Genomic DNA, 21,924 nt, shown 5'->3' with positions numbered 1-21,924 from the left:
TACAGATAAAGTGGGTACAGTAGTTGTTCACTGGGCATATACCAAGTTACTGTAGAGGGACCAAGGCAGATTTTCAAGCTCTCTATAGTACTCCTAAGGAGTCCATTTACTAGCTTGGTATGTGCAGAAATTTTGTGGAAAAGAAGAAACTCATCAATGCAAATGTGTGGATAGCTCACACTTGCTTAAATCGGAATAGGAAAGTAAAACGGAAAATTACTTCTTTGGAACTAAGATGGAACACAGAAATTTCACTGTTCCATCTGTGGTACACAAATTCCAAATAATTGAACTTTTACACCCCCGCGGTGCTACTGTCTGCTGTTGGAAGTTCCCACATCACTGCATACACCATTAAAATTTCCATTAGTAAGTTCTCTACTGGAAATGAAGAGATGTTTCTTGGTCACAACATTCTTCTTTGGGGCTTTATCTGGGAATCTTTTATTACTGTTTCTGAATCACAGTAATTTGACCAGTCTATAAGTGACAGCATCTAAATAACCACTCTCTTACTAAAATAGTAGGAATAAAATAGTTTCTGAAAGACAATGTCTGCTTTACTAATAATTTTAGTAATCCAATGCTATGTAATTTTTCATAAAATATGTGGGGAACTGTTGGCTGCTGTCTGTTGGTGCAGCAGAGTTGTCTTGTGCATGAGAAACAGTGCATTTACCTTAAAGCAGGATACCTAACTCTCTGTCCTTATTCTGACTAAAAAAATACTTCTCTTGCTTTTTTTTCCCCCGTTTATTCATATCCTCCTATTCTGGGGTTAGACAAGACTTGTACTCATAAATTACAAAAGTTCTGGCAAGAAAATATGAACAATCTGTTGTCCTTGATGATTTATAAATGATACAGCATCCTGACAGCAGTGAAGTCTAAGTCTCTCAGTCCAGAATCTTATGTCATGTTTATGACAATATACCCATATTAAGGATGTGGTGTCTTATGTCAAATACGGTCACAGAACTTCTAAGCCAAGGAGCAACCCAGTTTGGAAAAGGCTCCAAAAGACATTCTTATTCAGCCTATTGTGGGAAAGGGAGCCTAGATGAAATTATCTAGCACACTTTAACTAAATCTTGAAAATGTGCAGGGATGGCAATTAACCATATACTTGGAGATGATCCAGTTATTGACGGTTCTCCCTGTAAAAAAGTTCTTTCTTACATTAAGGTGTAACTGATAAGCTTTTCCACTTGTCTTTTCCATGTGTCCCCTTTGGAAAAGAAAGCCTCCATCCTCTTTGTAGACACCCATCAAATACTGGAATACTTGGAGTGGTCCCCCCAGAACCTTCAGGGACAGAAACCTCATTCCAATAGTCTTTCCTAATAGAGCTGTCTCTCCAGCCCGTTGATCATCTTTGTCACCCCTCTTTGGTCTGTCTCCAGGCTGTCTGCATCTTTTTTTTAATTGTGGGGACCAGAAACTGGATATTACTCCAGGTGCAGCATGACAAGCATTGAGTATTTTGGGATTATCACTTCTCTCTCTGTGCTATTAATACCCCTGCAGATGTGTTTGCCTTCATACTGCAGTGGTACACTGACTTGTCCATCAGAGCCTTTTCAGAAGGGCTATTGCCCAACCATACATCTTTGTCATCCCAAGTGTGGGACTTCCCACTTTTCTTCCTTAAACTTCATTCTCTTCTTGATGTTTCACTCTCCCAGCTTGCTCATGTCCCTCAGGAAAGTATTTTCCCTGATTGTTCTGATCTTTGCTAGGATAGAGGTTTTTCTTCTTCCTAACTGGTATTGTAATGTAATTACAATGTAAATATGAGAATAATGATGATTACACACTGATATTTTGGTTGTTGCTAACTATGGCTTACCCTGTGTAAGTCAAGGACTCTTCAGCTTCTCATATCCTTTTAGTGAGAAGGCTGAAGGGCCACAAGAAGCTGGGAGGAGACACAAACAGGACGGCTGACCTGCACTGGCCACAGAGATACTCCATGCCATAGAACATCATAAAAACTGAGGGGAACTGGCTGGACATCTGTTAATGAGTGGTGAACAAGTGCATTGTGCATCCAGTGTTTTGTATATTTAGTTATTTTATCGTCATTATTGCCATTTTTTTTTCTGTCCAATTAAATTGTTTTTATCTCAACTCAAGAGTCTTCTCAATCCTACCCTTCTGTCTTGGTTTACAGCAATTTAACAGGCAGACACTTGAAAATAAATTACCTTTAATTTAGTTTTAACCATTCCCCTTTCACGAATAAGGAGAGATGAATGTGGAAAGATATAAATGAAGAAAACCAGGTTTACTAAAAATGAAACAACAACAGGTAAAAATTACACTCATTATCACTTGATAAAAAGGTGCTGAATTCTGATGGACTCCCCAGGAACAAAATAAAACAAAATGGTTGAGAAGGCCCTCCCCCAAGACGGCACTCTCCAGAGATGGCCACACCATCAAACACAGGCAAAATGGCAAGCAAGCCCCCCTTTCCCAACCACACATGGAGAGAGAGAACAAAAAGAGAAAAACAACACAGCAACCAAATTGCTGTGATTCCAAAACCTCCCTTTTCCCTCAAACAACAAGGAACAATGACAAAACAAAAGGATTCTGGAGTCCAAAAACAGTCAAAAACCTCCCCTAAGCCGTTTGCTTCATGCAATCTCACACCATCCCTCTCTCCCCAGCAGTGGCAGCTCTGTCAGCAATGGTGGCTGGAGAGCTCTCATGGCTTGAGAACTCAGAAACTGGAGAACTTGAGAACTAGAGAACTCGACAACTGGGGCAGTGGTGAACCTCTGCAGGTCTGGTGGTGGCAGTTCCTGTTGCAGACAGGTATTGAGAAATTCACTGAAACAGCTGTGGATTGCAAAATGCAGCTTCTCAGGTTGGATAGATATAGATACAATATGCATTATTTTTTTGGTGAGGGGGAGGGTTACCCATGACACCTGTGTATTCTATCTCCCATCCTGCTGGGCCACTTGTCCACCAAACCACCCAGTTTCAGGTCATCAGAAACTTGGCAAAGTGCTTTCCATCCCATTGTCAAGGCCAAATGTGAAAGCACTGAATGGGCATGGGGCCCTCTGACAAACCCTGAGAGAGCCAGCTTGGGCAGGCTGCCCATCTGATTAAAACCTTTTGAATAGCATGCTCTGAATGCAGCCTGTTAGCTTGTTTCCTATCCATTTCACATCCATCCAACCAATCGGTATCTTACAATTTTTTCCAGGAGAAGGAAGTGGGAAACAGTGCTTTGCTTCATGCTTTGCTGAAGCCCTTGCAAGAAACATCCACTGCTCTCCCAAAATTAAAAGAAGCGATCTGCTTACTCTGCCATGTTAAACCCATGCTGGCTTTTCCCCATTGCCTATTTATTTGTTTTCTAATAATTTATATGAGGACTTGTTTCATTACTTGCGGCAGCTACCTGCTACAACCTCAAGCAGATGAGAAGCACCAGCTAGCACTGCCTGTGTGAGGTGGGGTGGCCACCATGTGGGCGGGCACTCCAGGGAAACGGCGTCTGCCACCCTGGTAGTGCTGAGCGCTGCGGCGTGGGTTACACAGCTTTGGTAGCTTCACGCTGAGAGAAGACAAAGAGATGAGAGAAGGACACTTGTTTGCAAGCCCAAAGAGTCTTTATTCCCCCAGGTGGGGCAGGAAAAAGGTGCTCTCGGGGTGGGTGCAGTGACAAATGCCAAAGAAACAAAAGATGGCAGCAGATTAAATAGGGAGTGGGCGGACAGGGGTGTAAACGTGTTTTGTCCAATGAGGACAAATGGGAGAGGGATAACATCGATTATAACAACCAATGGTAACATAACAGAGTCCAGGGACAAATAGAAAGGCTAAGGTGGGGTGATTGATACAGAACTTTCTTGAAGAAGCTGGGGGTGGTTACAGGATTGACAACCGACAGGGAGTGAACAAACCCTGACTGATGGAACCAAACGAGGAGAAAACAGGGAGAGGTGAGAAGACTGACAGGTAACTGGGTGTCCAAGTGGCAGGAACTCTCGGGGCAAACAACTTGGAACAAACCACTGTGAGGGGAAAAATGGGGGAGTACAAGGAACAAACCTAACTACATTAATAAAACAACTGACTAAATAAAACCAAACCACAACAATTACTTTGCCAGATATTGAAGTAAGCCTGTCATTTCCTGGTCCTTGAGTCCTTTCTGTAGATAGGCATGACATTCGCCTTCTTCCAGTCATGAGGGACATCCCTTGATTTTCACAGCATATCAAATGTTCTTTTGACACTTCTTTTGACACCTTGTGGTAGATTCTGTCTAGGTCCATACATTTATGTGGGTTGTGTCCTTGCAAGAGATCACAGCTCAGTCCATCTTGCAGCACCAGTGTGTCAATGTATGCATCATAGCCTCTTGTTTCTATGATCTGGGGTCCAGCAGCACTGCCAAAGACAGAGGCAAACGGGACAATGACAATCTCTCTCTTTTCAGCAGTATTAGTGAAGTTTCAGTCCCTTTTTAGTAATGGACCTTTACCTTCCCCCTTTTACATAAACTGCAAATCCACCTCCGATTTCTTTCCTATTTCACTGAAAGAGTTTGAGCTTTCCAGTTATGAGCTTTCCTACCAAGTTTCTTTGATTCCTCTGGCATTCATAACTTATGGGTTTCATATGAAGTTGCCATTCTTCCTCTTTGTTACTCAGATTATACTCATTGTTATACATGCACTTAAGGGAGCTGGATAGCTGGACATAGGCTCCTTCCCTTTGGAAAATGTTGGGGAGCATTCTTCACTACTCTGGTAGGTGTGTTTATCTACCCTCTTGCCTATGAATAAGCAGGTGTTACAGCTTTGGTCCCTACCCAACAAGTTCCTTAATTAGAAGAAAAATATTTTAGAAAATTGTTGCGAATAGTTTCTTTTCTGACAATTGCAATTTCTGTCAAAATAAAAAAAAAACCTCACTCTTTTCTCATGTACATGGTAGTCGAAATCTTTTCTTAGAACCCTATGTATAATGAATTGAACTTAACCTGTACTCTTTTAAATTCTGCAATGGTGAGTTTTCCTGAAGTGAATAATGTGAATTCAATACAAGAATTGTAGTGTTTCTATCATCTTAAGTATTAGCAAGCCAAAGGATGAACCAAAATGTTATGTAAACTGTGTATACAGATTTTGTTTTGCAGACATTTATATAGGATTTACTGATCAGCAAATTAGACACAAATCATATTTAAATAAATGAAAATCATTAATGTCCATATTGAATGTAAACTAGATAAACGTCACTTTTTCATATATGGTAATGATCCTCTAAACCCTCTAAATATTTCAAATCTTAATAAAATTTAATTAATATCAGGTGTAGATTTTTTAAGCAATAATCTTTGCAGTATTGAAGTATTTGCTTTTTTCATATTTATAGCATCTGAAGTTCTTGTCATGGTGTTAATTAAAATCTAAAAGAATGCTGGTGGCCTTTAAACTAGTTGCTCCTTCTTTCCTCATCTTTTCTTCCCCCACTGCTTCATACTTTTTATTTGTGGCATTCATTTCAGAAATAGGTTTTGAAAGCTTTTTTGCCTGTTTCCCACTTCAAACAGTGGGAATGGAAATTACTTTTTTTGACAAAACCACAGTGCTTAATATAATGTGTTTTCTAGTCATAACTATGATCATAAAAACAGTAAAGTGCAGTGTATCTTATAAATGTTTAAGGCTTACATTCAAGTGAACACTTGAGAAGCAAGTAAAATACAATACATTTGATTTTAACATCTGTATTTCTCCTGCTTTTTGAGCTCTGTTTGTTTACACATCACAGAAAAATTTGAAATAATTCAGGACAATTGACTCATGCCAGAAATGGATTATACTTTTGCATTTTATTTTGGAGAGTGAGTTCCCAACAGGGACTTAAAACCAAATGAATAGTCTGAAGAGTTTCGTGGCAGAATTCGGTTAAGTAAAATAGGCATGAACAGATTGCACTACATGTAAGTACACTCCCCTATTTTTTAGTCATGGCTGCTTTTTTGTGTGCAGACACATAATCTCAGTAGTATCCTAGATGATTCACAGGTAACAATGTAGAATGTCTGTAGGAATGTCTGTTTCCTTCAATTATTGTGAACCTCTGGATGTCTTCTCAATTGATGTCAAAGCACAGTGAAATTTTTGCCTTTAACTAACACTGTTAATAAAAAATAATCAACAGAAAGAAAGCACATCAAGCCTGGCATCAGACTGACCAAGAACTTCTGTTGATTATCCAAGTGGTTTCTTGTCATTGAAACCTCAGTTGGTTAGTCAGTTTAAATTGTCCACTTGTGTCAGATATTGCAAGGTTACTTTATCAACTTCAAATGAGCTTGAAACATATTACAACTTTTGTTCCCTACCAATTAAGAGAACTACAATGAAAAGTTGAAAGAAATATAGAAAAAAGGAAAAAAAAGGAAAAAAAAGAAAAAAAAAAAAAAAAAAAAAAAAAAAAAAAAAAAAAAAAAAAGCATGTGTATAAAATAAGAATTGTCTTGGGAAAGAGGAAGCTTAAATGCATTCTGATGTCCAGAAGGTCAGAAGGTGCTGCAGGAATTGCATCTGGACATTTGAATTCTGTCCATTGAGTATCTTGAAACATTTTCATTGACTGAATAAAGCTGCCTATGAGCATTGCACAAGCTTTCTGTCCAAACATATCAACAGATTGTGTAAAAAAAAGGATAAAAGTCTAAAATTCCATTTTTGCAACCATATTATTTTGTAACCATAATATTTTGTCTCCTAGAAGATATTTAAAAGTAGATTAATAGCGTGTGCAAAAGACTGCTTCGGAATGCAAAGGCAGCTGTCTTGAGGAGATCACTCTGCTATTTAGTCCTTGACATATAGGGTCTTGGTAAGGCGGTCTTAATACTAAAGGGAGAAGTCTAGACATAACAAGAAAGGTTTGTGCTTGCTATTCTAGATCACTATAAAATGCAAACTGGTATGGCCAAACTGATGCATCTAAACTCCTACTGGTGTTCTTATTCTGGTGTATCATACAGCTGAACCAGTTTATTGCTTTTTAGGCTGATAAAAAATTATGCTCTCCCCTCTTTTTTTTTCCCTTACCTGACACATTCACTGTCTGTCATTTAGGTATTATTCTTTTAGTAGGACAAGCAGCACTGTTATTTAAGGGAATTCATAGAAAGAGCCTTACAGGAGATAGGGTAGTAGAGGGACATCAGCACTTCAAGAGCAAAGGAGCAGTAAGCCTCTAAATCAATCCCTTCTTTTCCCAAGAGCATTTTTTCTTTGCTCAGATCAGTTACCTGTTTCACAACTCAGCCTCAAACAGAGGAACAGACAAAACTAAAGGAAGATATGTTGCAGTATTGGAAATAGATGGCTTGGTTTAGAGTTCTCGTAGGACAGCTTTGCTGTTGAGTAAATGTATATGAAACTTGCAATCAGCTTAGATATTCCAACTAAAAAGGTGTTAAGTAAAAATACTGATGAGAAAGCAGTGGGCTGTCTTTTAGAAGTCTTCAGGAGCTTAAGAGTTCTTTGCTGCTCTTCTGTTGCTAGCTTGGATTACTTAAAGCTTTTGGTGTAAGCTATGTATGTTTGCCTCTAAAACTCAGAAAAGAAAAAAAAAAAAAAAAGGAGAAATAACAGAGTGTAGAAGTGTTACTGGACCTGAAAGGAGGTGTGTGTTTTTAGTTTTCTACTATGGTTCAAGCCATTTTCTACAGATAAATGCTTAAATGCAATGGAAGTTGAAAGCAAAAATTCTTTTACTCAGTCTGAGAAAAGAACATAAACAGATTAACTAATTTGGAATTTACTTATCAATACTTATCAATATATTAATTACAATTTAAAAAGCTAAAAACTAGTGGGAAAATCTAATTGAAAAACTACCAATAGATATGGAATATGTACAGCTTCACTACCTTTTCTATATCTTAAAGTTAAGTGTAATAATTTGAGCTAGCTACAGGTGATAAAATTAAGTGCTCCAAGGAGGGCAGAGTAAGGAAATACCATGATTGCTTCATGTAAGAACTAAATTAATTTTTCTTATTTCCACATTTTACTCCCTGAAATTTAAAATTAGGAATGTATTTCATGAAATTTTCTGAATCACAGATTCTTTTAATCTATTTCTTAGAGCTTTATGGGTCCTTTTAGAACATAAAATCACAACAGTCAGGTTTTAGTTTATTCTCAAATTGAGAAGTGTGTTGATTCATTACTATTGAAATTATTATTGAGAATATAATATGGTATATGATATGGTATATCAAAAGATATTCTGAAACAACTTAAAAAGTGCCAATTATTCACATTTCTTTTGATATTTTCAAAATTGTCAGTCTTGTATTTGAAGTAATTTTAAAGTAAAATAATTTCGATGATCTTTTCCCTTCATACCTAATTTCTTTTAAGCAGAGTTCCTTTAAAATACTAAATTTCAAAGATTCTTTAATTTTTTTAGAAATTTATTTTCTAAGTTTTTCCTTTTTTCTTCCTGTTATAATAATAATAATAATACATTTTTAATATAATGATGTGTGAAAACTTTGTCAGTCAAGAAAATAATTTACAACCATTCCCTAGTTTAGGGATACAGTCTTCTTCATTCAGTTTTGCTACTGCACTTGCAGAACAAAAAAGCTTATCCTCATTGACAGATATTTATGGCAACTTTTGGGTTAATGTTTCTTTCCTTCTTTATTTCTTAATTGTCACTTGTAGATTTTTTATATTTCTGAGTCTTGTGACAAAGCCTAATATTTCAATAAAAACTTTGAAAATTTCTCTCTGTATGATCCCACCTTACCAATAATCTGATTTTCCTATGATCAGAACAGTCCCATGAATTAGCACAGAGGAGTTCCAAAAATGGTTTTTTCTGAGTTTATAAAGAGAAAAGCATTTTTGCTAAACAGACTGACAACCTCTCAAATAAATTATTCACAAAAACAGAGACATCAATCTCTTAAAATTCAGTCTATTAAAATTCAACAAAAACATTTAGCATATTTTTATCATAAAGAGTAGTGATAAGGAGGTCTTACCTTTGCTCAGTCTTCCTCTTTTTCAAGGTAGTCTCTTCTTGCTGCTGTTCTATATTTTTAAACTTAAGGTCTTGAGGATTCATGAATAAAGCAGTTGTAAGATTTTTCATCTTTGGCAAGATAACGTTGTAAAACATTCTGTCTTTGATATCCACTCTGATGCCTCCATCAATGCAATTTGAGAGTATCTGAAAGAAAAGGGAGGCATTTTTTCGTCAGTAGAAAACCATAATATTAGCCTGTGTTCTTGGAGAACTAGAAGGGAAGGAAGGAAGAAATAATATAAATCACAGTGTTACCATATTTTCTGAAAGAGATATTGCTGGATTTTTCAAGTGGTGAAGCACATACTCAGAAAAAGCATTGAAGTTATCTGTGGTACAGAGACAATATATCTAGTATTATTTTAATGGTCATTCAGTGTATCAGCTCCTCTGCCTTTAAGAGAGGAGAATTTGTGTCCTGAGTAAATAAGCAATTAAAGGGGAAAAAAAATCAAGACATGATTGTGGACAGTCTATCCTTAAACAGTGAAACTAAATTCTAGGAGAAAGATCTGTTTGCAAGCATGTAGTTAGCTTACAGATTACATCGTGTCCTTCTCATCTATGTCTCCTTACAGAGATGATTTTTCCATTACAGCAATGTGTCTCCTAAAAAGGCATCAGTGACTTGTTGGTATGACCCAAGATACATATAGAAGTACATCAGAACTATAAATTCCTAAAGGAGAAGGAGTCATAGAATCAGAATAGTTTGGGTTGGAAGGGACCTTAAATATCTAGTCCAACCACCGTTATGGGCAGGAGCATCTTCAACTAGATCAGGTTGTTCAGAGCCCCATCCAACCTGACGTTGAATGTTTACAGGGATCTCTACTGCCTTTCTGGACAGTCTGTTCCATAGTTTCAACACCACCATCATATTTTTTTTTTCCTTGTTGTCATGATCCAGCGTGGGGAACAGTGAGGAGTTCTTTTATTATTTTATTTATTTATTTAATTTATTTATTCTTATTAAATGGATGTTCGGGAGCTAGATTACGCCAAATGGGGTGCTCATTGTATTTGAGAACAGTTTCTTTGTAATGAAGGAGCAAAATAAAAAGTATTTACTCTATTAAAGAAGGCTAGAGAAGACAGAGCAAGAGGAAGAAAAATGGGGGAGAGAGGGAAAGAGAAGACAGAGGGAAAAGAGGGCATTGCCACCAGAGATCAGGGAGTGCCCTCAATATCCCGAGGAGGGGGCTGTGCATGCTGCCAACCTGGGCACAGCTCCTGTGACAGCTGGACATGAGGGGAGGAGGGATCAGGCAGGAGGGGAGGAGCCTGGACAGGGTCATGATGAGGATCACGGTAGTGGGCAGAGTCAGTGGCAGACAGGGGTGGATGCAGGTGGCTCAGGCAAAGACGCAGAGACGGAGCAGACAGGGTGGTGGTCAGGGACACAGGGAGGCAGGACAGATGTGAGAGTGAGCAAGAGCGAGCGAGGGCAGGAAAGCCAAAAGGCAGGACTCCAAAAGCAAGTTCGAAGAGCCCTCAAAGAGTCAAAAGGAACAACCCCAAAGAGCCCCCCAAGGGGTATGATGCAGTTACTTTTTATGCCCCTGGCTCTTCCCAAAGTCTGCCTGCTGACCGAAGACCATGGGCCCAGTCCAATGTCCCAGTGCAATCCATTGGCAGAGACCTTCTGCTGTCTGACTGGAGAGTGTCTCTGGGGTACAGTGCCTTCGGTGGTCCCCTGCTGACTGCCTGTCCCCTGTGAGACATGAAATGGTGGCCAGGCAAAGTCGCCCCAAGGACAAGGCTTTTCTCCATCTTCTTCTCCTAGCTGCCTCCTGGACATGGCACATTGGCACATGTGCAACCCCTTCCCCACGTCAACCCTCTGACAACCTTTGTTGAGGCATAACAAAATGAAACTGGGTCCTCACACTTGTATTTAGTCTGAATATACTTTCTTTTAATGTAAAAAACTATTCACCTTTGTACTATCACAGTAGGCTCTACTAAAATGTCTATGGCCATTTTTCTTTATAAACCTCATTAAGTATTGAAAGGCTACAAGGAGGTCTCCCTGGGACCTTCTCTTCTACAGACTGAGCAGCCCCAGTTCTCTCAGCCTTTCCTCATAGGAGAGACATTCCATCCCTCTAATATTTTTTTGGCTCTCCTCTGAACCAGCTCAAACAGGTGTGTGTCTTTCCTGTGCTGAGAACCCCAGACCTGGACAGAGAACTGTGTGGCATCTCTCTCAGGATTTTTCATAGAGGTGCACAGAGAGAAAGAAAGAGAAAACAATTTCTATTTCTGCTCCTTGTTTTTCTCATGTGGATTGTGCTTGGAGAATTTTTTACCTGGGGTGATTGCTTGATTGGATTCTGGTGAGGGTTGTTTGAGCCTGATGGCCAATCAGGTCCACCTGTGTCTGGACTCTCGCAAACAGGGTTACAAGTTGTGAGTAGTTAAGATATGATAGTTAGACAAAATAGCTATGTAGTTTTTATATGTTCCTTTATATAGTATGTTAATGTATTATAGCATAGTTATAATAAACAAATCATTCAGCCTTCTGAAATTGAGTCAGACATAATTTCTTCCCATTGGGTTTGCCTGCATTTTACAATAGAACTTTACCTGGGGTCTCATGAGAGCAAGTGTGGGAGAATCACTTCCCTTGAACAGCTTGGTCACACTGCTTTTGATATAGCTCATGCTGTAGTTGGCTATTGTCATGGTTTGATGCTGGTGCAATGCCAGTGACCCCATGAAAATACACCTTCCCCAAATGAGTGCTGTGAGATGTGACCAGGAGCAGAGCAGAGCAAGCTCGAGCTTAAAAATAAAGGAAAAAGCTTTATTAACCTATAACTATAATAAAAGAACACACAGAATGCAGAATGAAAACCTTCCAAAACATTCCTCCTCCCCCCACCCAATTTCCATCAAAACACATTGGACCCTCAATCAAGTTATCACCCCTCAGATAATCAATTCTCAGTCCATCAAGGGAGAGATGAGTCTCTCTTGTACCGTAGAGTCCCCCAGGAAACACAATTGCAACTTCTTTTGTTTCCATGTCACACATGGCACTGCCCAGAGAAAATCTGCCAGTGTGACATCCTCCTTCCATTACAGTGCTCTCACCCCTATGCATGGTGCTCCCAGAAGACTGAGGGCACCACCACACCCTCCTCAACTTTTCTCTGTTCACTCCATTCCTGTCACTCTCTTGGCATCATGGCAGCAGGTCACTCTCACCCACTCCTGCACATGCAATCACTTACTGAAATAGGCCACTTTCTTGGCTCAAGTCATTGCATCCCTGTAAAAATGCAGGCTCTGTTGCAGGACAAATTGGTTCAGTCTATGGCTACACATGAAAAGTCCAGCCAAGGCCACTCCATCATCTCCTCCCACCTAGATTTCTTCTTAACATCTCAGGTCCCAGGCTGTCTCTCTTCTCTTTCAGATCAAGGAGGATTAATGTTTCACAAAGCTTTCATTGTCCAAGAAGGGGTCAAAAGTCTCGGGCTTCCAGGACTACTGAACCCCCATGGCTGGGCACCTTCCTCCTCCCTTCTCTTTCTCCTCTGCCACTGTACTGCCAGCACATGATATCAAACAAATTTCCAGGTGGCACAGGCTCTCTGTCTGTCTCTCTCTCTTTCCTACTCTGGTTGGGGGAACAAAGACACCTCAGTTTCTCTCCACCCTTCCGTCCGGCCTGGTTCCAGTTCCTTCACCCCCTGGCCTACCTCTCCTAGGCCGCATGGCTTCCCCTCGCCCACCAGCCTGTGGCTGGGCAGGGCAGGTCTGCACTCTTCCTTGACCGGGACAACAGAGAGAGCTCCCGTGGGCATTCTCTGCTTTTACCCCCCCTGTGTTCTCAGAGGCGTGTCCAATGTCTTCAGTGGTCACGCCAGGTGTCAATATTCAAGTCTGACCACTGATTGGTTTGACCCCAACTACCTGAGAAAACTCACTTCCTTGTCAAACCAGGACAGCTAAGCTCCAGGCTTATAATCTTCTCTCAGAAATTGTAATAATGTATGTATAGACCCCAAAGAAGATTCTTCTTTCCAGCACTGCTGAAAATTTTTAAAAGTAAAATAATCAGACTATTTTGGAGCAATGATTTATTTATCTGAACATCTCATCTGTGTCAAAAGCCTGTAACAGATGCCTACCTACTTTTTTTATACTAATCAACTGAACATGGCTAGGGTACAAGTCTGAAAACTTATTCTGATGATTTAAGACAGAAGATGCTAATAGGCATAATATAATTTGTGTCAATGGATACTCTCCCAGAACATGTTTGGGAATGGTTGCAGGCTTCAGCACAAGATACTGGGTCTTCTCAGCAGATAATAATTTTTGAGAAGGTAAAAATGTTGTCTGGATGCAAACCATTCCAATCTACTAGCTTAAGGGCTGAAAAACTTTTTTACTAGTTATAACTTTTGTGTTCATTGTCCATGGTGATTTTTTTTTTTATAAATTGATTCAATTATTTTCAGACCATAATAAAAGGAGATGAGTTGCTCTGTTGCTTATTTGCGTATCATGTCTCTGAACTGTGCACAGTATTCAAGAGTTAGTTAGGCTGAAACTCGAGTAATACATAGGAATTTAGCTGCATATATGTTCTCATACCTATTATTTTAGGTATGAGATTTCTAATGTCTTTTTAATGCCTAGAATAACTCTTAAGATGTAGTAAACTATTACAGTGATCACTGTGTATCTAAACTGAGGATTGATCTCATTCATCGCTTTGTGCATTGAGCTGCATTTCATTTCTTAAAATGCTTTCTTGACTAGTTTTTAGAGTTGGCAAAATTATTTTGTAATATTTTTGGTTGGTTTTAATTTTTGCACTGATAGAAAAATTTTAATTATCATATTACCTACATCCCCTTTTAAAAATAATTTGGGAATAAGATGTATAATACTACTTGTAGGATTCTTCTTAGAGTTCTTTGTGCCAGAAGCTAACAGTAACTTGTTTTATTCTTTGTATTTTTTTGATGTTAATACATGAGAGGAAATTTCCTCTTAGCTCTTAGTAGTTCATATGGTTTTAAGTGAAGGGCTGGGGAACTTTTTTAAAAGATCCAAATATAAATTTGAGTTTACTTTGAACTCCTTCCTGGAACAAAGTTTGTGAATATCGTGTCTAATCTGCAAAGTTCAGCCTGCTGATAGAGTAAGGAGAGGAGAATAATCTCTATGTCTCTGTGATGCTTCCATAGAAGATGCAAAATCTGAGAAACCTTGTATGAAACGATAAATGAAGGATGTGGGGGAAAAGAAACACAGAGACTCTTGAATTTTCTTATAGACACGAAATTTAGGTTTTTCTCCATGCTGGACAAAAGAACCTTATAAACATCGGTTCTCATTACAACTTCAATGAAAAGCTTATAACTATCATAATGAAAGCATGCAGGTTTACTTTTCTAAAGATGTTTTATTGAAAATCAAGAGCTACCTAAACAGTTTGTTTTATTCTAATAGTTGGCTTCACCTGTTCAGTATTACTAGGAAAATGAAAACACGGTCGAGTTCATAGTCCCATATAATCTGTGCAAGAGTGCCAGTATTTTCTTCTGATAGCAGAAATTGATTAAAAATTGCTCAAATGGGCAAAACAAAGCAAATAAAGTCTTGAAAATAATAATTTTTTCATGAGTAAAACTGAAACCCCTCATTGACAACTAAAATATCCCCAAACCAAGCAAATCAACCAACCAACCAAAAAAAAAAAAAAATACCCACACAAAAAATCCCCCAAACATATTTCTTTAGAAATAAATAAATAGATTAAATTTTACAAGAGCTAAGGGATTTCTTATGCATGTGCACAAGGCAGAAGGAGAAAATACCAGTGGAAGACAACTGAATCAGGATACTCTTGAGAAAACTCAAGTTGGTATAACAAGATGATAAAAGATTTGGAAGAGTGTGCTGATTGAAATAATTCTGAAAGTGGGTAACACATCGACTACATATTCCCTTCTTCCTTTCATCATGGAAGCCTCGTCCTCTGAGGGCCTACACTGTGCCAAGTACACTCGTGTCCCTCTGGGATCCATGTGGGGCCCAGCCAGGCTGGACTGACAGCTGACCAGAACTATGACAGCAGATGGACTTGGGTTTGCAACTGGTGCATTTGCGGTTCATTATGCTTTCCACCTTTGGAAAACATTGGAGCAGGTGATTACAGAGATAGTAAAGCAGATATTGACCTCTAGTCTGTCATGATACTATAAAGGAGGATTTGAATAGAAAATGATTGGATGAGAAGCTAGTCTTATTTTAAGTATAAATCCATGTACTGTCAGGGCCAAAATCAAAACAGGCCACAGAAAAAATGATTTTGAATCATCTTTATAAAGGAAGATCACCTTACTTAACAACAAAAGTAAATGAAGCAAAAGATTTATCACTGTTGGAATCCAGTGATAAAATCCAGTGAAATCCAAAGCTTTAGCTCATAGGAGATTCAGCAGATACATTATGCAGCATCTTCCTTATTTTCTTCTGTACAGTCCTTAACACAATACATTCTTTCCACAACTTTATTATGCATCTGTTAGAACATTACCCTTGCATTTGTTCCTTTTATTTTTTTTCCCACAAAACAGAGATTGGACTGTCTTGTCCCTGAAGAAATGGGAGATAACATTTTTGGTTTATTGCAGAGGCAAAAAGTAAAATGACTCTTTCATTCCTGATTTCCAGAGCATTGTGATGGGATATGAGAACAAAAATAACTCAAAATAGCTCACTAGACTTTTATGGATTTAAAGTCTGTGATATTCATACAATAGTTTAACAAGTCAGCTGTAGCTTATTTCTCTGGTGGAGGCACATCAGGTCAGAGAAGACATCTTACAAAGAAATAGAAGTCAATTTATGAATGTATTCATTTTCCTGTCTTTATATTGCATAATACCAGCCATACTCATAAATATATACAGAAACATATTTACAGTGTGACCATGCATCTCCTTCCAGACAGGAAAATGTTAATCAATAGAGAATCTGACAGAGAAAGTGCAAGAGCACTGAAATTAGCTGTATGTTTTAAATGGCAAAATATATACACATGTATAAAACATGTTTTCTCTAGGTTGGGATATACAGTTTTGAAGATAAGTGCTCAATTTTCTTCTTGGAGTTCAATGTATGCAATCTGCAGTACAAAATTATGCTACACAGTCATTAATACTCAGGCAATCTCTATTAGTTTTACACATAAATACTTCTAGTGCTTTCACTATCACACCTCTAGGAGCAGAAACTTAATAATAAAATCAGAGAATAATTTCGGTTGGCAGGGACTCTAAAGATCATCTTACATCAACTCCCCTGCCATGAGCAGGGACAGCTTTCACTAGACCAGTTTGCTCAGAGCTTCATCCAACCTGGCCTTGAACACCTCCAGGGATGGGGCATCCACAGCTTCTCTTGGCAGTCTGTTCCAGTGCCTCACCATCCTCACAGTAAAGAATTTCTTACCAACACCTATTCTAAACCTACCCTCATTCAATTTGAAGCTGTCACTCTTTTCTTGTCACTCTCTCCCAGTATAAAATATCTCTTTGCCTCCTGTTTGTAAGCCCCCTTTAGCTACTGGAAGGATGCAGTGAATTTTCCATGAAGCCTTGTCTTCTCCATTCTGAACAACACAACACTGAAAATGCATTCTTATCCCTGATTTCATATAACTGCCTCTAGGCATTTTCTTTCTTATCTACTAGAAGCATCATAAAGGGAATTTAAACCTATGGATAATGACTCATACTTCTTTTAAATGGCATATAGGTTAATGCTGCTGTTCATACTCATGACAAGGCTGTGCTAATTACAAATATTTCTTGCCAAGTAAAACATCTGTGATTAGAACATGGAGGCCTTCAAACCCCTTAAATGGTATGCGCCATAAAATAAGCTGTCTTTTTTATTATCCTGTCATGTTTGCTGTGTTTCCAATGAAGATTAAAGAGAAGATGTAGCTGTCATCTGAAGAAAATCTAGCAAATTGAAGAAATCTTACAGTATACCAGTAACATTGTAACAGACTTATATTAACAACACATAGACAAATAAGCATTACATGTACATATATTCTCCTAATGAGCTGCTGCTGTGTAGGGATGCATTTTCATCAGGCAACATGTTCAATGATCATTATTCACTGGTCCTAGATCAAGAATAAAGTAGAATATGCTGACACTAAGGAACTTCTAAAAAAATCTAATCTATCAGAAATGCATGGTCTCAAAGGCAGTTAAACTGGAATGTTGTCTTGGAAAAGCAACCCAGTGTACTGCAGTCAGTTAATTCAGATCCTCTCATGACTGGCAATATGGAGCTGACTGCAGACCGTGTATGAAAGTTGACAATGAAAAACATAGTCCTCCTTATTTTAGAATCTGAGATCTAAGATTTAGTGAAGTATTCTTTATGGCTACTGTTGTGTTAAGAGTACCACAGTTCAGCAGAAAAAACCCTCCAAAACCTTGCTTTCCATATGGGCCTCAGAATCAAAGGAGCTGGATGTGACTTAGCTTAATTCCTGATTTTAACCAACTTGTCACTGTAATTCTGGTTGCAGTCCCAGGTGCAGTGGTGTGGGTTACATCATTAGATTGGAATCATTCATGATCTGATCACAAATTCATCAATACTGTAGCTAACCATTTCAACACCGTGTTTAGTTGAGTTCAGCAAGAGCTTTCACAAACATAGATTTACCAGCAGTTCAGTTTTTTTCAAGCAGCAGGTTATAGATTCTTTTATATTGCTGGTAATAAATTCACTAGACCTGCAAAATATAAATGTATAGTGCTATACAAAGGTGTTCCCAGGTATACTTCAACATGGTTGGAGGTACAAACCTTACTGAAGAATCACCCCTGATTTATGGAGGAGAGAAAAGCAAATCCATCAGTTTTTCTGTAAAGTAGCTGTATTCTCATTGTACCACATTGTATTCTCATTCTCTACCACTGAGAATTTTAGATGCCAGTTTATACTTTTGGGAGAAGTGGAGATGTGACTCTAGTCCAGTATTTTGTCACTGCCATTGTAAAGGGCATGGGGAAAGCCAATTTTTATGTAGAAGAGATATATGGAGTGTAACGGATTTACAGACTGAGGGTCTTGCATAAGGACTGAATAGGACCATCACACCTTAGCATCATTCCCTTTTTTCCCTGGTTGATTGCAGTGATAGAGGTCATCCAGCCTCCACCTGATACCCTATTACCTTCTCAGTATGACATCATGCCATGAGCCTCATGCCTCATGGCATATCTCATGACTGGGGGACTGATTTCCTACAGCTGTCTGTGAAAGCAACATTTTATTATCACATGGGAGTCTGGCCATCCAATCTAATGCCCTCCCTTTGAGGTTTTTGGTGCAAAGGCTTTAGAACCACAGCTCTAAAGGAATTTGAAGTTCACCCAAGTGTGCTGCAGTAGTCCTTTTAATTTTATCCAGTTTAGCTGTTTCTTTTCGGGGTTATTTTAATGCTGAACATTAAGGTTTACATAATAGAAAAAGATGTAAAAAATTATCAAAAGCAAGACAACCCACTGTGTGTATCTTATGCTTGAAAACCAATTAATTGTATGTTTTGTGTTCTATTTCTGTACAAAAATATATGTGATCCATGTCACCTTCTAACAATTGTATCAGTCTTCAATACTTTGTATATTCAATAATTTTTAAAGATGCATTAATTATATATAAAATTAATATTCCAGACATTCATTTACTCCCACTCAAATTTAAAATTGAATTTGAATTTCAAATGTCTGTCCTAACATTCAGGTACAGTGGATATGAAGTAACACACAGCTGCCAAATTACCAGCACTACCTAACTTGGCATGTTTTCATATAAGACAGACAGTAATGGAAAGCCTTCCTCACTTTTTTTCCAAAAGGCTCTGAAGAAAGAAATCCTGTTTTAATTTCAATAAGTGTTTTTTTTCTTGTCCAACATCTTTTCAAATGAAATAGACAACACGGGCACAGTTTTCTGAAAGATCACTTTCACAGCTGAAGAAGTTTTAAGACTGCATAAAATTGACAATACAGTCATTGCTATTTTTACCAATAAGATTCTATCCATTTCAATTATACCAGCTTAGAACTGGAAAGGCAAATTGCACCCTCTGGAAACTACAGAACAAACTAAAAAGTGTTTCAGTGCCATTGTTATATGAAACTCTTTTCTTATTTATGCTTCACCTACACTTAAATGACTCATATTTTTGAGTAACCTCAGCTTCTCGTCTGTCGTTGAGAAGTTCAGGACCCAAGGCAAGAGGACTTAATTATTTTTGTTATTTTCTTTTCTTAAAGGGACAAACAGTCATAATAATGAAATCTGTAACTTCATTATTGTCTCTGTTTCCCTCAAGCACCACTCAAAACCTGTATGCTACTAAGAGAGAATTATTTGAAAGATTTGGTGTTGTTTTGCTTTTTCTTCCCTTAAGGACAATTTCTGCCAAGAATTTCTAGTTAAATATTTTTGAAAGTATCTAGCCTTATAGATATTTATACTGCATGAATAATTGTTGTCAGGCTACTTTATCGTTAGATACAAATATCTGTATTATCTGATCCTATACAGACATACCTAATTCTCTCATTCACAGCGTGTGCCTCCATAACTTACTTATCAATAATAAATGTAAGCATGAAAACCTTGTATTCATCTTGAAAATATCCCAAGGCACTTCTGGTTAAGCATACACATTTTGCATAAAAGGAATCTGAACTATGTGTGACAATTAATTATCTGGAAATAAGAGCCATGAATAGTTCAGAAAACCTAATAATTGCTTATTTAAATTAAGTTAGAAAAACATAATGATCTAAGTTACACATGCCTCTCTTGAATTACTTGAGAAATGAAATCTTCAAAAAGTTATCCATATATTGTGACATTAGAGCTATGTTTTCTTTCATACTGACTTTCTTTTCTATTTTGTGTTAGCCATCAAAATGGAAGACAAATATGTTTTCAGTGTAATTGGAAAATAAATCCCAAATAATGTACCAAATATAAAATCTGGCAAACTGCAGTAAATTTTCTCACTTACACCTTTATTTCATATCCTTCAGAAAAGTGTGAAAAAGCTAGTCATTAGGAAATTACAAGAAAAGTGGAGAAAATAAATTACGGAGTTCTTTGGCACCTGCAGAAACTACTTCATTTGCTCACATGTCTTTTTTTCTTTTTTCTTTTTTTTTTTTTTGAGAGTATTATGCATAGTTTCTAAATAGTTTGCACAAACAATAACAACCTTCAAATATAAGAAAAATATAATGGCTTCTTTTTTTAATATTCTGGTCCACATTTTGTTTGTATGAAATAACCACACTTACAAACAAGAACATATACCTCACAGATAATTACCAGCTGTGTTATGTATGCCGTTTTTACTTGTTAAGAAGATTAATCTATGCCCTAGCAAAATGTTGGTTTTCACCTGGTCTCCCACCAGAGGAGAAGGCAGCTCATGGCCTCGTATCAGGGGATACCCACAATGCATACTGGCTGTGTTTCGGTTTCAAAGATCCTATTGCTGTCTGTTTCAATACGCCTTCTATCAAGGTAAAGTGAAAAATCTTCCAGTTTTTGAGACTTGTCATTAAAGAGTTCCACTAGTAATGAACTAACAAGGTTTAATGACACTTTAGCCTTCAGAGAAGCAGGCTACAATGGACTTCCCAAATCTGAAAGGGTGCTCTCCCACTGGAGTGACTGAATTTCTCCAGCTGAGGCCTAGAACAAACCATGATCTGTTCCATTGAATGGGCTTTTGAGTGGCATGCAGCCGTGACACAAACACTGTGGTATCCTGCCTGCTGTTTATGGCTGTGTCAGTGAATTTCTGATAAAAGATTGTTTGGATTTTGCCGCTGAAAGGAAGGTACAGCAGTGACCGTTTATCCAATGAACTCCAGAGCAGGAAAAAGGGAGAAATCACACCTCACTTTTTCTTTTTTTTTTTTTTTTTTCAACTGTATCTCAAGGACTTTTAACATTGCAAGGGAAGTTGCTAGATCTATTGTGTTAACTTCAACTGACACAATATGCTAGGTAACACGTGTTAAAGTATCCTAGGGAAAGCAGAATATTTCACAAGATATCATAGAATCATAGAATGTCTTGGGTTGGAACGGACCATAAAACTCATCTTGTTCTAACCCCACTGCCCTAGGCAAGGACATCTTCCAATCTGCACCAGATTGCTCAGAGCTCCAACAAACCTGGCCTCGAACACTTCCAATGATGGAGATCTCCAAATTCTCTGTCCAACCTGTTCCAGTGCCTCACCACACTCAGAGTTAAGAATTTTTTTCTAGTATCTAATCTAAACCTACTGCCTTTCAATTTATAGCCATTACCTCTTGCCCTGACCATGCCCTTGTAAATAGTTTGTCTGCATCTTTCCTGTAGGCTCCCTCAGTTACTGTAAAGCTGCGATTAGGCTGCCCTAAAGCTTTTTCCATTCCAGTCTGAACAATACCAATTCTCTTAGTCGTTTCTTGTAGGAAAGCTGCTCCTGCCCTCTAATCTACTTGATCTCCTCTGGACTCGTTCATAAAGTTCCATTCTCCACAAAGTCCAGATTATTTTTATTTCATCATAGTTCTCTTAGACTGTTATACATGAAAGTAAATTTGATCTATGTGAACAGCTGCAGCAAGACCCAGGGGTTTGCAACTTGCTACTCTTACCTTATGGCGGGCTTCCCTTTCATTCTGCCTGCCCAGTCTTGACTACTCTGACATGTGGGCTGATTTTTATATGCTCTGTACAAAGACTCAG

The sequence above is a fragment of the Vidua macroura genome, chromosome Z (genome assembly GCF_024509145.1).
Source record: "Vidua macroura isolate BioBank_ID:100142 chromosome Z, ASM2450914v1, whole genome shotgun sequence".
Taxonomy (NCBI): Eukaryota; Metazoa; Chordata; class Aves; order Passeriformes; family Viduidae; genus Vidua; species Vidua macroura.
This window is presented reverse-complemented; position numbering follows the sequence as displayed.